This window comes from Euphorbia lathyris, chromosome 1 (assembly GCF_963576675.1).
Source record: "Euphorbia lathyris chromosome 1, ddEupLath1.1, whole genome shotgun sequence".
NCBI lineage: Eukaryota > Viridiplantae > Streptophyta > Magnoliopsida > Malpighiales > Euphorbiaceae > Euphorbia > Euphorbia lathyris.
The window spans coordinates 126437818-126450673 of NC_088910.1; positions in this window are offsets into that span (position 1 = coordinate 126437818).

Consider the following 12856-nt stretch of genomic DNA (forward strand, 5'->3'; position numbering starts at 1 on the left):
GTTCTTTGATAGATCAATTGCACTTTTGTTGTCACATTTGACCTCAATTGTCTTTGTTTGAAAACCATAGTCTTCAAGCTGTTGCTTAATCCATAGGACTTGAGCAACACAGTGTCCAGCAGCAATGTACTCAGCTTCAGTGGTAGACAAGGCTACTGACGCCTGCTTCTTGCTGAACCAGGATACAAGACAGCTTCCTAGGAAGTGGCATCCTCTAGAGGTGCTTTTTCATTCAAGCTTGTCTCGTCCATAGTCAGCGTCAGTGTATCCAACGAGTGTAAAATCATGAGTGTTGGGATACCATAAACCTGCGTTCACTGAGCTTTGCAAATATCTAAGGATTCTTTTTACAGCTATGTAATGAGATTCCTTGGGGTTAGATTGATATCTAGCACAGTAGCATACTGAGAACTGAATGTCCGGTCTACTCGCTGTTAAGTAAAGTAGAGAGCATATCATACCTCGATACAATTTGCTGTCTACCGACTTACCATTCTCGTCAGCACAAAGGACAGTGTCAGTGCCCATAGGAGTAGATATTGGCTTGCAATTTTCAAGATCATATTTCTTCAATATCTCCTTGGCATATTTAGCTTGACTGATGAAGATGCCATTTTTCCCTTGTTTGATTTGAAGTCCAAGGAAGAAGTTGAGTTCTCCCATCATTGACATTTCAAACTCAGTCTGCATTTGCTTGCTAAATTCCTTGCACATTGACTCATTAGTAGCACCGAAAATAATATCATCAACATATATTTGAGCCAGCAGGGTGTCTTTACCCTTTCTCTTAATGAATAAGGTTGTATCAGCTTTGCCTCTGACATAGTTTCTAGTCAGCAGGAAACTGGTCAGCCTCTCATACCAAGCACGTGGTGCATGCTTGAGGCCGTACAGAGCCTTTTTGAGTTTAGAAACGTGGTTTGGGAATTTAGGATCCTCAAACCCTAGAGGCTGATTAACATAAACTTCCTTGTTTATAACTCCATTAAGGAATGCACTCTTAACATCCATTTGAAATAGTTTAAAGTTCATATAACTTGCATAAGCGCATAAAATTCTAATAGCCTCTAGCCTTACCACTGGGGAAAAGGTCTCACCATAGTCAATACCTTCTTGCTGACTGTAGCCCTGAGCTATAAGTCTTGCTTTGTTCCTGACTACATTTCCTTGTTCATCCAGCTTGTTGCGGAAGACCCATCTTGTTCCAATGGTCTTCTGACTCCTTGGATGTGGCACTAACTCCCATACATCGTTTCTTCTGAATTGATCAAGTTCCTCTTACATTGCGCTCATCCAGAATTCATCATGCTCAGCATCAGCGAAGTTCTTTGGTTCCTGAACTGAGACGAAGGCTACGTTGCTGAGGTATCTCCTGAGTTGATTTCTTATCATCAGGGTATTCTCAGCGGCATCAAGAATAGCACTCTCTGAGTGTCCTCTTGGTATCCTTATCTCCTTTGGTAGATTGATGTCTTGTGCTGTCTGTGTTTCAACAATCTCTGCAGGTGTAGATTGGTCAGTGAAAATAATTTGAGGTTCACTTTTACCTTTGATCAGCCGTTGAGGGAATGACTCAGCGGCTGCATCTTGATCAGCGGGTACTGAGTGTGGATCATCCTCGGTCAGCGGCTGATATCTTCCTGCAGGGTTAGTTTCATCGAGATCAACATGTAATGACTCTTCTAAAACTTGAGTTCGTTTATTGAAAACTCTGTATGCTTTGCTGTTTGTTGAGTAGCCTAAAAAGATAGCTTCATCGGCTTTTGAGTCAAACTTAGCTAAGCTATCTTTGGTATTCAAAATAAAACATTTACAGCCAAAGGCACGAAAGTATCCAATATTGGGCTTTCGTCCTTTCCAAAGTTCGTAGGGAGTTTTCTTTAGTATAGGTCTAACAGAGCCCTATTAAGAATATAGCACGCTGTGTTGACAGCTTCTCCCCAAAAGTACTTCGGAAGCCTATGCTCACTCAGCATTGTCCTAGCTATTTCAACCAAGGTTCTGTTCTTCCTTTCTACAACCCCATTTTGTTGAGGCGTTCTAGGACCAGAAAAATTATGGTCAATGCCGTTGGTTTCACAAAATTCAACAAACTGTTGGTTCTTAAATTCTCCACCATTATCACTTCGGATGTGAGCCAGCTTTAGGTCTTTATCATTTTGAAAATGTCTCAAAGGTCTCATCCTTGCTACTCAGCAAGATGATCCAAGTGTACCGAGAAAAGTCATCTACAATGACCAAGGAAAGTCTTCTTCCACCCAGACTCAGCGGCTGGACTGGACCGAAGAGATCCAAGTGTAGTAACTCTAACGGACGCTTAGTTGAGACAATATTTTTGCTATGAAAAGATTGTTTGGTTTGTTTTCCAGCTTGGCAAGCGTGACATAGTTGATCTTTTTCAAATTTAAGTTCTGGCAGTCCCTCAACCAATTGCTTTCTTGCTAATTTGGCCAGGAGGTCCATGCTTACATGACCAAGTCTCCTGTGCCATAGCCAGGAATTTTCTTCCTTTGAAACTAAGCATACAGTTTTTGAAAAACTTTTCTCTAAGTTTAGCATGAAGACATTATCAATGCAAGGGGCAGTTAAAATTAACTCATTAGTTTTACCCTCGAATATTTTACATCTAGTGTCATCAAATATAACTTTTCTCCCATTGTCACATAGCTGAGCTACGTTGAGTAAGTTATATTTGAGTCCGCTGACTAGGGAGACAGACCCAATAGTAGGATTACCTCCAATAGCTGAGCTATCTTACCCTTTTTGTTGTCTCCAAAACTTACGCTTCCTCCTCGTTTACGCTCAAATGTGATGAATTGAGTTTCATCACCAGTCATATGCCTCGAGCATGCGCTGTCAATATACCACATTTTTTACTTCTCAGCACACCCCAGGCTTACCTGCAATGTGACTAGTTACTTTTAGGTACCCAATTCTTTTTGGGTCCTTGCTTGTTAGGTTCAACAGGTAAAGCATCATGTTTTATTTTTTGGCGGCATACTTGGACAATATGGCCATTCTTTCCACAGAAGTCACAGCTGATCTTCCGTTTAGGATGTCTCACTGACTGGTCAGCACCCCAGTGCTGAGCGTGCCAGCACACCTTTGTGGTGTGTCCTTTCTTCCCACAGAAGTCACACTGGACATTCCGCTGAGGATTCCATCTCTGCTGACCAGTACTTCGGTACTGAGTATTCAGAGGAATATTTCTTTTGTTTGGAACCTTTAGTTGGTTCTGAATGGATGTGACGTCCTTTCTCAGTTTCTTAGAATCTGATTGGACCTCAGAGACAAACTTTTGCATAATTACAATGTTACTATGCAAATTTGAGTTGTCCTGAAGAAGATATCGAAGGTCACTCAGTTTGACCTCCTCAACCTCGTCACATCGCCTGCTGAGTGCTCTAACCTTTTTATTACACTTTTTGACAAGTGTGTAAAGATCACTCAGGGCATTAACCATTTCATTTCTGAGCAAGGGTAGTGATATTACCTCAGTTGAATGTTCCTCATCATCAGATGCAATGGAGGGGTCAGCATGCTCAGAAGCACATGGCTCAGCAAGTTCGTCAGCCATGAAACAAATCTTCGTTGACTCAGTGGCATCAGCTTCAGATGATGATGAATCATCACTATCACTCCAGATTGCCACCATTTCCTTCTTGCCGTTCTTTCTTTCTTTCCTCAGCGAGGGACAACTTGACTTGATATGGCCAGTTTGATGACATTCAAAGCAAGTAATGGGCTTTGAGCTGTCCTTCTTGTACTTGCTGTCGCTGGAGTCAGCTTTGTACTTATCAAACTTTTTATAAGGCTTTTTAGAATATTTGTCATTCTTTTTGAATAGCCTCTTCATCTTTCTGGTAAACATAGCCATCTCTTCATCGTTTGTTGAGCTTCCATCAGTGGAGTCAGCTTTCATGACAAGATACTTTTGCTTCTTGTCTTCAGACTTTTCCTTCACCTCGAAATTCTTCATCGAGATCTCATGGGTCAGCAGTGAGCCGATGAGTTCATCATACTTATAAGTGGTTAAGTCTTGAGTTTCCTCAACAGCGGTCTTCTTTGCTTGCCAGTTTTTAGGAAGACTCCTAAGGATCTTCTTGGCTTGTTCTTCCTCAGTGAAGATCTTCCCAAGTCTCTTGAGCTCGTTGATGATGTTTGTAAACCTTGCATTCATGTCAGAGATTCCTTCATCATCGTTCATTTCGAACAGCTCATATAGTCTCATCTGCTGGTTCACCTTGGACTCCTTCACTTTGTTGGTTCCTTCGTAGGTGACCTCCATCTTCTTCTAGATCTTTTGTGCTGACTCACAACCTGAAATCTTGTTATATTCTGCAGCATCAAGCACATAGTGAAGCATGTTTATAGCCGAAGCGTGGTTTTGTAGCTTCTTGAGATCATCTTCTATCTATTTGGCCTCAGCTTTGACAACTGTTTGGCCAGCCAAAACTTCAACAGGAACAAATGGGCCTTGGACTATTGAAAGCCATGCACTCATATTTGTTGCCTGAATAAAGTTTTTCATCCTATTCTTCCAGAAGGTGTAGTTAGACCCGAAGAATAGGGGAGGCCGAGTAATGGACAGCCCCTCAGGTAAGATCTGAGTTGTCTCGTTTCCTGGGAGAAACCGAGTGCTGTTTTCAGCCATAGTGGGGATCAGCTCAAGGTAGTTAAACCTTTCACAGTGAGCTTTTAAGCTCTGATACCACTTGTTGGTCCCTTATAACGTAACGAATTAGTTCCAAAGGGGGGATAGGAACTATTTTAAATTTTAGTACGTTAAGGCTGACTTCTTTTTCTCTAAAAGGAATTACACATCGCGCTGAGTGAAGTAAGACACTAGCTTAGTCAACTGGTGACTAAGTCAGCTTCTTTCTTTGAGTCAGGAGATAGCACTTGAGTCTATTCCTGAACTCAGATACTCAATGCACACAATTCAGCTTGACCTCTTTACTTGGTCAGTTTTGTTTAAGCAAGCAATATATATATTAAAGGAGTTTAAGGTTAGAATGATGTTACTCAGCAGATTTATCCAGGTTCGGCCTCTATGCCTACGTCCTGTCCCCGGAACACGTTCCGGGCTTTCGAATTCTCTACTGAGCTCTTTAACGGTAGAGCCTCAAACCTTTTACAACAAGAAGCTGAGTATAACAAGAGTACCTTCCTCTATACCTCTACTCACTCCTATTCTATTGCTGAGTACTATAACCGAGTACTCAGCCTCTCCTTTCTAATTCTAGAAATGATAATAAGTTTGTCCTAAACAACAATTGCTAAGACACTTTAGATGATTGGATAATCACTCTAGACTTTTACACAGTAATATGGAAATTGGTGTAAGTATTTGCTTTGCTTTTTTCACACAGATTCTTCAAGTAGAAATTTGGTCAGCGTAATGGCTTGTTGAAGATCTGCATCGAATGAAGCAATTGAAAGGCCTATTTATAGTGACACTTGAGGTATCGGTTATTTCAAATTTCGAAATAACCGTTGGAGGGAAATGGCTTGATGTCGTTGTCACTCAGTACACGTTCAGTGCCGTTGGCCAATCAGATTATTGTATCTTCTGTCTTTGGTCAGTGCTGAGCAGCTTTTAGACAGACGGACATAATGTTTCACCTTTTATGGCAAAGTCTTCCAGACAGCTTTCTGTGTCTTCTGAACTTTACCCAAAGTAGAAATACTTTGTCTTGAAGTTGTTCCTTGCTCAGCTGCTGTCTTGTACTCTTTGTCGTCCAACTCAGCAGCTTCGTTCCGAAGTAGATAAAGAAAGTCTTCCAGATCCTTCTTCATGCTGAGTTGCGTTTTGTTCACAATGACAGCGTTTTGTTTACACATGCTGAGTTGTCTTGGGCCTTTGACTTTCCTTTGGGCCTTTAGCCTTTTAGTCTTTATGTCTTATAAACAATTTACTTCAACATTGAACAAACACATTAGTATAATAAATCAAAGCATTTAAACTTAGTGTGTTTAGAATATTCTTTAATCATTTACTTAAATAATTTTGTCAAATCAAAATCATGTGGAAAGGTGTTTCAACATAGGCCTCCCATGTTCTTTGGGTCTAACTATACCTTCTGGAAGAACATGATGAAAAATTTCATTCAAGCAACAAATATGAGTGCATGGCTTTCTATAGTCCAAGGCCTATTTGTTCCCTATGAAACTACTGATGGCCAAAAGGTTGTCAAGGAAGAGGCTAAGTGGTTAGAGGATGACCTCAAGAAACTACAAAACCATGCCTCGACTATAAACATGCTTCACTGTGCTTTAGATGCTGTAGAGTACAATAAAATCTCAGGTTGCGAGTCAGCACAGGAGATTTGGAAGAAGCTAGAGGTCACCTATGAAGGAACCAGCAAGGTCAAGGAATCCAAGGTGAACCAGCACATGAGGATGTACGAGTTGTTTGAGATGAATGATGGTGAAGGAATCTCTAAAATGAACTCAAGGTTCACCAACATAATCAACGAGCTCAAGAGACTCCGCAAGAACTTCACTGAGGAAGAACAAGTGAAGAAGATACTGAGGAGTCTTCCCCAAAGCTGGCAAGCGAAGAAGAATGTCGTTAAGGAAGCTCAGGACTTGACCACCTACAAGTATGATGAGCTCATTGGATCTCTACTAACCCACGAGGTCTCAATGAAGAACTTTAAGGTGAAGAAAAAGGCTGAGGACAAGAAGCAAAAGTCTCTTGTCATGAAAGCCGACTCTACTGACGGTGACTCATCGGACGATGAAGAAATGGCCATGTTCACCAGGAAGATGAAAAAGCTGTTTCGCTAGAATGACAAGTACAGCAGGAAGCCATTCAAGAAGAATGACAAGTACAAAGTTGAGTCAAGCGACAACAGATATAAGAAGGAAAGCTCAAAGCCCATCACATGCTTTGAATGTCATCAAACTGGCCATATCAAGTCAAGCTGTCCTACCCTAGAGAAGGACAAGAAGAGCAGTAGAAAGGAAATGGTGGCCACCTGGAGCGATAGTGACGAATCATCCTCATCAGAAGCTGATGCCACTGAGTCAGCAAACATCTGCTTCATGGCTGATGAGTTTGCTGACCCCTGCCCTTCTGAGCAAGCTAACCCCTCATGTGCATCTGATAATAAGGAACACTCAACTAAGGTAATGTCTCTACCTTTGCTCAGAAATGAAATGATTAATGCCCTAAGTGATCTCTACACACTTGTCAAAAAGTGTAACAAAAAGGCACGAGCACTCAGTGACCTTCGACATCTTCTCCAGGACAATACCAGGTAAGATGAAAATTTAAAAATCATGCATGGGTTTTTCACTGAGGTCCAATCAGATTCTAAGAAACTAAGAAAGGACATCACATCTATTCAGAACCAGCTTAAGGTTCCGAATAAGAAAAGTTTCCATCAGAACGCTCAGTACTCAGGTACTGGTCAGCAAAAATGGACTCCCCAGTGAAATGTCCAATGTGACTTCTGTAGGAAGAAATGACACACTACAAAGGTGTGTTGGCATGCTCAGCACCCAGGTGCTGACCAACAAATAAAGTATCCCCAAAGGAAGGACCAGTGTGACTTCTGTGGGAAGAATGGCCACACTACCAAAGTGTACCGTCATAAGATTAAGTATGATGTATCACCTGCTGAGCCTAACAAATGAGGACCCAAAAAGACTTGGGTACCTAAAGATAACTAGTTATATTGCAGGTAGGCCTGAGGTGTGCTGAGAAGTCAAAGTTGTGGTACATTGACAGCACATGCTCGAGGCATATGGCTGGTGATGAAACTCGGTTCATCACACTTGTGCATAAACGAGGAGGGAGTGTAAGTTTTGGAGACAACAAAAAGGGTAAGATAGTAGGTTTAGGAACCGTTGGTGGTAATCCTACTATTGAGTCAGTCTCCCTAGTCAGAGGACTTGAATATAACCTACTGAGCGTAGCTCAGATGTGTGACAGCGGTAGGAAGGTAATATTCTATGCCACTGGATATAAAATACTCAAAGGTAAAACAAATGAATTGATTTTAAGTGCCCCTCGTGTTGACAATGTCTTTATGCTGAATTTGGAAAAGAAGTTTTCAAAGAATATATGCTTAGTGTCAAAGGAAGAAAATTCCTGGCTATGGCACAGGAGACTTGGTCATGTAACCATGGACCTCCTGGCCAAATTAACAAGAAAGCAATTAGTTGAGGGACTGCCCAAACTCAGGTTTGAAAAGGATCAATTATGCAATGCTTGTCAGTATGGAAAACAAACTAAGAAATATTTTCAAAGTAAAAATATTGTCTCAACCAAGCGTCCATTAGAGTTGCTACACCTGGATCTCTTCGGACCAGTCCAGCCGCTGAGCTTGGGTGGTAGGAGATTTTCCTTGGTCATTGTAGATGACTTTTCTCGGTACACTTGGGTCATCCTGCTGAGTAGCAAGGATGAAACTTTTGAGATGTTTTCAACATTGGTTAGCAAACTTGAAAATGATAAAGACCTAAGTTAGCTCACATTCGAAGTGATAATGGTGGAGAATTCAAAAATCAATTGTTTGATGAATTCTGTGAAGCCAGCGGCATTGACCATAACTTTTCTGCTCCTAGAACTCCTCAACAGAATGGGGTAGTTGAGAGGAAGAACATAACTCTGGTTGAAATGGTCAAGACAATGCTGAGTGAGAATAGTCTTCCAAAGTACTTTTGGGCAGAAGCTATTAACACAGCTTACTACATACTCAATAGGGCTCTAGTCAGACCTATACTAAGGAAAACCCCTTATGAACTTTGGAAAGGACGAAAACCTAACATAGGATATTTTCGTGCCTTCGGTTGCAAATGTTTTATTCTAAATACTAAGGACAACCTTGCTAAGTTTGATTCAAAAGCTGATGAAACTATCTTTTTAGGCTACTCAACAAACAGCAAAGCATATAGAATTTTCAACAAACGAACTCAGGTCTTAGAAGAGTCTGTACACATTGAGTTCGATGAAACTAACTGATGCTCGTAAAGTATATAGCAGTTAATAGGACAAGTGTATCCTATCGCAACAAGTAATAAAGTGCTAAGCACGAGATCGAACCACAAGGACTATTCGTTATAACTAGCAAATCTACCTAGAATGATCTAATTGTTTAGAGGGTTGGATAAATGTTGGGTTTTTGAATAACTAATTAACTAATTGAAAGCAATAAAGATAACAAAATAAAGTGCACTTGACAGGGTAGAAGATGAATTGACGGATGGCACAATCTAGGATGAGGAATTCTTTGATTGAATCCTATGTATGAGTTTAGGGAGTTCAGATTTGTGTTTTACCAATGATTGAAGGTAATTGTCCTAAGTGAAAGACAAATTTGTACGGGATTTGTCTAACCTATTCACATGCATTCGGGTGACGGCTTGATTAGGCATATACCCTAGGTCATGAAAAGCATTAGGTTTATTGACAACTAATGCTAAAGCCGTAGCCCAGCCACAAAGCCTCATTCTTAGTGGTCTCTAGCGAAGTCAGATTTACACAATTTCGGTATAGACGATTCCATGGTTAGGTTCTCATCTATCTATAATCCTATTTAATGTTAGGGTCACAGGCATTAAGCACATTATATACATAAACAGGCTAGTTGATCATTATCAATGTTCATTCTAGCATAAATCATGTTCCTAACAATATCTAGGCATTAAGCATGCATAAACTGATCAATCAAAGGTCCTAGATCCCTAATCATACATATTCATATAATCAATTTCATCCCCATCCCAAATTGGATGGAGATCAGTTCATAGACAAACTAATCACAATAGGAGGAAATCCAGAATAACGGAAAACATCCACAATAAATTATAAAAGCAAAAGATAAAAGAGAGAGATAGAAATCTGAAACCCGCTTTGTCTGATTCGATTATAAAAATAGAAGATGAAGAGCTTCTCCCATCAATCGTTCTTGAAAGAAAAGACAAAACAGAAAATAAACCTAACCTAGAAAGCAGGAAATCTTATCTAAAACCTAAAAATCTACATAATGGAGGAGAGAAAGCCCTAGCGGCTCTCTGATTTACAATGGTTAATCCCCCCCCGAAAGATTAGGATTAGCTCCCTATTTATAGAGTTAGGAAGGAAACCCTAATGCCTCAGGGGTAAAAATGGCATTTACAAAGTGTTAAATGGGCTTTTAGGGCCTTGATCCGCGAATTTCAGCAAAGGGAAAGGCGCAGGCGCGCCTTCCCCCGCCTCGTCTCGTCGAGACGAGGGCCTGTCTCGACGAGACAGGTGATGTCTCGCCGAGACAGGTCCTATTTAAGGAACTGTGGCTCCGGCTTTTATCTGATTAGGTCCCTGGGCTTCCGAAAAGTGCTCTAATGGTCCCTGACGAATCCCAAAAGTGCTCTGATGGTCCCTGAATGATCCGGAAAGGCTCCAATAGGCTTGGTTCTGGTTCGGAAATGCACGAAAGGTCCTTGAAAATCCCTGAAAACACTGAAAATGCCAAAAATAAGGGAAATTGCTAATTTAAACTAAAAGATAATAAAACGCTACTGAAATTAAAAGGAAATAAAGCAAAAGGAAGCTAAAAGGGGCCTAAAAACCCTATACAAATGGGAGCTATCACTAACCCTGTAGAGAAGCTCAATCAACCATCTGAGGATGATTTGAGCTCAGCACCTGCTGACCAAAGTGCAGCCGCTGAGTCACTACCTCAAGGGCTGACCAAAGGTAAAAACGAAACTCAAATTGTTTTCGCTGACCAATCTAAACCTGCAGAAATTGTTGAAACACAACCTGCTAAAGACATTACACTATCGAGAGAAATCAGAATCCCAAGAGGACACTCTGAAAGCAACATTCTCGATGCTGCTGAGAATACCCTGATGACAAGAAATCAACTCAGTAGATAACTCAGCAATGTAGCATTCGTCTCAGTTTTGGAACCGAAGAACTTTTTAGAAGCTAAGAACGATGAGTTCTGGATGGGTGCAATGCAAGAGGAGCTTGACTAGTTCAGAAGGAATGAAGTGTGGGACTTAGTGCCAAACCCAAGAAGCCAGAAGACCATAGGAACAAGATGGGTCTTCCGCAACAAGCTGGATGAACAAGGGAACGTAGTTAGGAACAAAGCAAGACTTGTAGCTCAAGGCTATAGTCAGCAGGAAGGTATTGACTATGGTGAGACCTTTGCCCCAGTGGCAAGGCTAGAAGCTATTAGAATACTATATGCATATGCTAGTTTTATGAATTTCAAGTTATTTCAAATGGATGTCAAAAGTGCATTCTTAAATGGAGTTATAAATGAGGAGGTTTATGTTAATCAGCCTCTAGGGATTGAGGATCCCAAATTTTCAACCCACGTTTATAAGCTCAAAAAGGCTATGTATGGTCTGAAGCAAGCACCACATGCTTGGTATGAAAGACTGACCAGTTTCCTGCTGACTAGAAATTATGTCAGAGGAAAAGCTTATACAACCTTATTCATTGAGAAAAAGGGTAAAGACACTCTGCTGGCACAAATATATGTTGATGACATTATTTTTGGTGCTACTAATGAGTCTAAGTGCAAGGAATTTAGTAAGAAGATGCAGACTGAGTTTGAAATGTCAATGATGGGAGAACTCAACTTCTTCATTGGACTTCAAATCAAACAAGGCAAGAATGACATCTTCATCATTCAAACTAAGTATGTCAATGAGATATTGAAGAAATATGAAATGGAAAATTGTAAGTCAATATCTACACCAATGGGTACTGATACTGTCCTCTGCGCTGACGAAAAATGGTAAGTCAGTAGATAGCAAATTGTACCGATGTATGATTGGCTCTCTACTTTATCTAACGGAAAGTAGGCCAGATATTCAGTTCTCAGTATGCTACTGTGCAAGATATCAATCTAACCCTAAGGAATCTCATTGCATAGCTGTAAAAAGTATCCTTAAATATTTGCAAGGCTCAGCGAATGCAGGTTTGTGGTATCCCAATACTGATGATTTCACACTCCTTGGATACACTGACGCTGACTATGGACGAGACAAGCTGGAGAGAAAAGCACTTCAAGAGGATGTCATCTCCTCGAAAGCTGTCTTGTGTCTTGGTTCAGCAAGAAGCAGTCGTCAGTAGCTTTGTCAACCACTGAAGCTGAGTACATTGCTGCTAGAAGCTGTGTTGCCCAAGTCCTCTAGATCAAGCAACAGCTAGATGATTATGGAGTTTAGACTAAACTTATTGAAGTCAAATGTGACAACAAAAGTGCCATCGGCCTATCAAAGAAGCCAATCCAGCACAGCAGGATGAAGCATGTCAGTATAAGGCATCACTTCATCAGAGATCATGTACTCAAGGGTGAGATCAAGCTGACCTACGTCCCAACGGATGAGCAGCTTGTTGATATCTTTACAAAGCCACTAGCTCATGAGCAGTTCAGCATACTAAGAGATTCCATCAGTATGTTTAATCCTCTTCAATAAATTCCAAGTATAATCTATGCTGAGTGATTCCTACATGCTGAGTTGTTATGCATGCTGATTGATTTTATTGTGCAAATTTGTTAATTTGTTTTATATACTCAGCACTTCAACTGCTGAGTACTTCAGTTGCTGAGTAAAGCAACTTGCACAATTAGGGTTTTCACGCATATTTAAGTAGCCACTAGGATGATGTATGCGTCATCATTAGTAAACCATGCGCCATAATTTGTCATTAATGTCAGTAATAACTGATGCTAAATGGTTCAAATTCCCACCGTTACCCTGACCTATCAAATCAACTCTTACCGGCTATAAATAGTGAAAGATTTTTCACTGTTTACCTTCTACGCTTGAAATTCGCACTGAATCTCTCTCACACAACCCCTTAATCTTTCTGCATTTCCTTACGAACTCTCAAGAACAC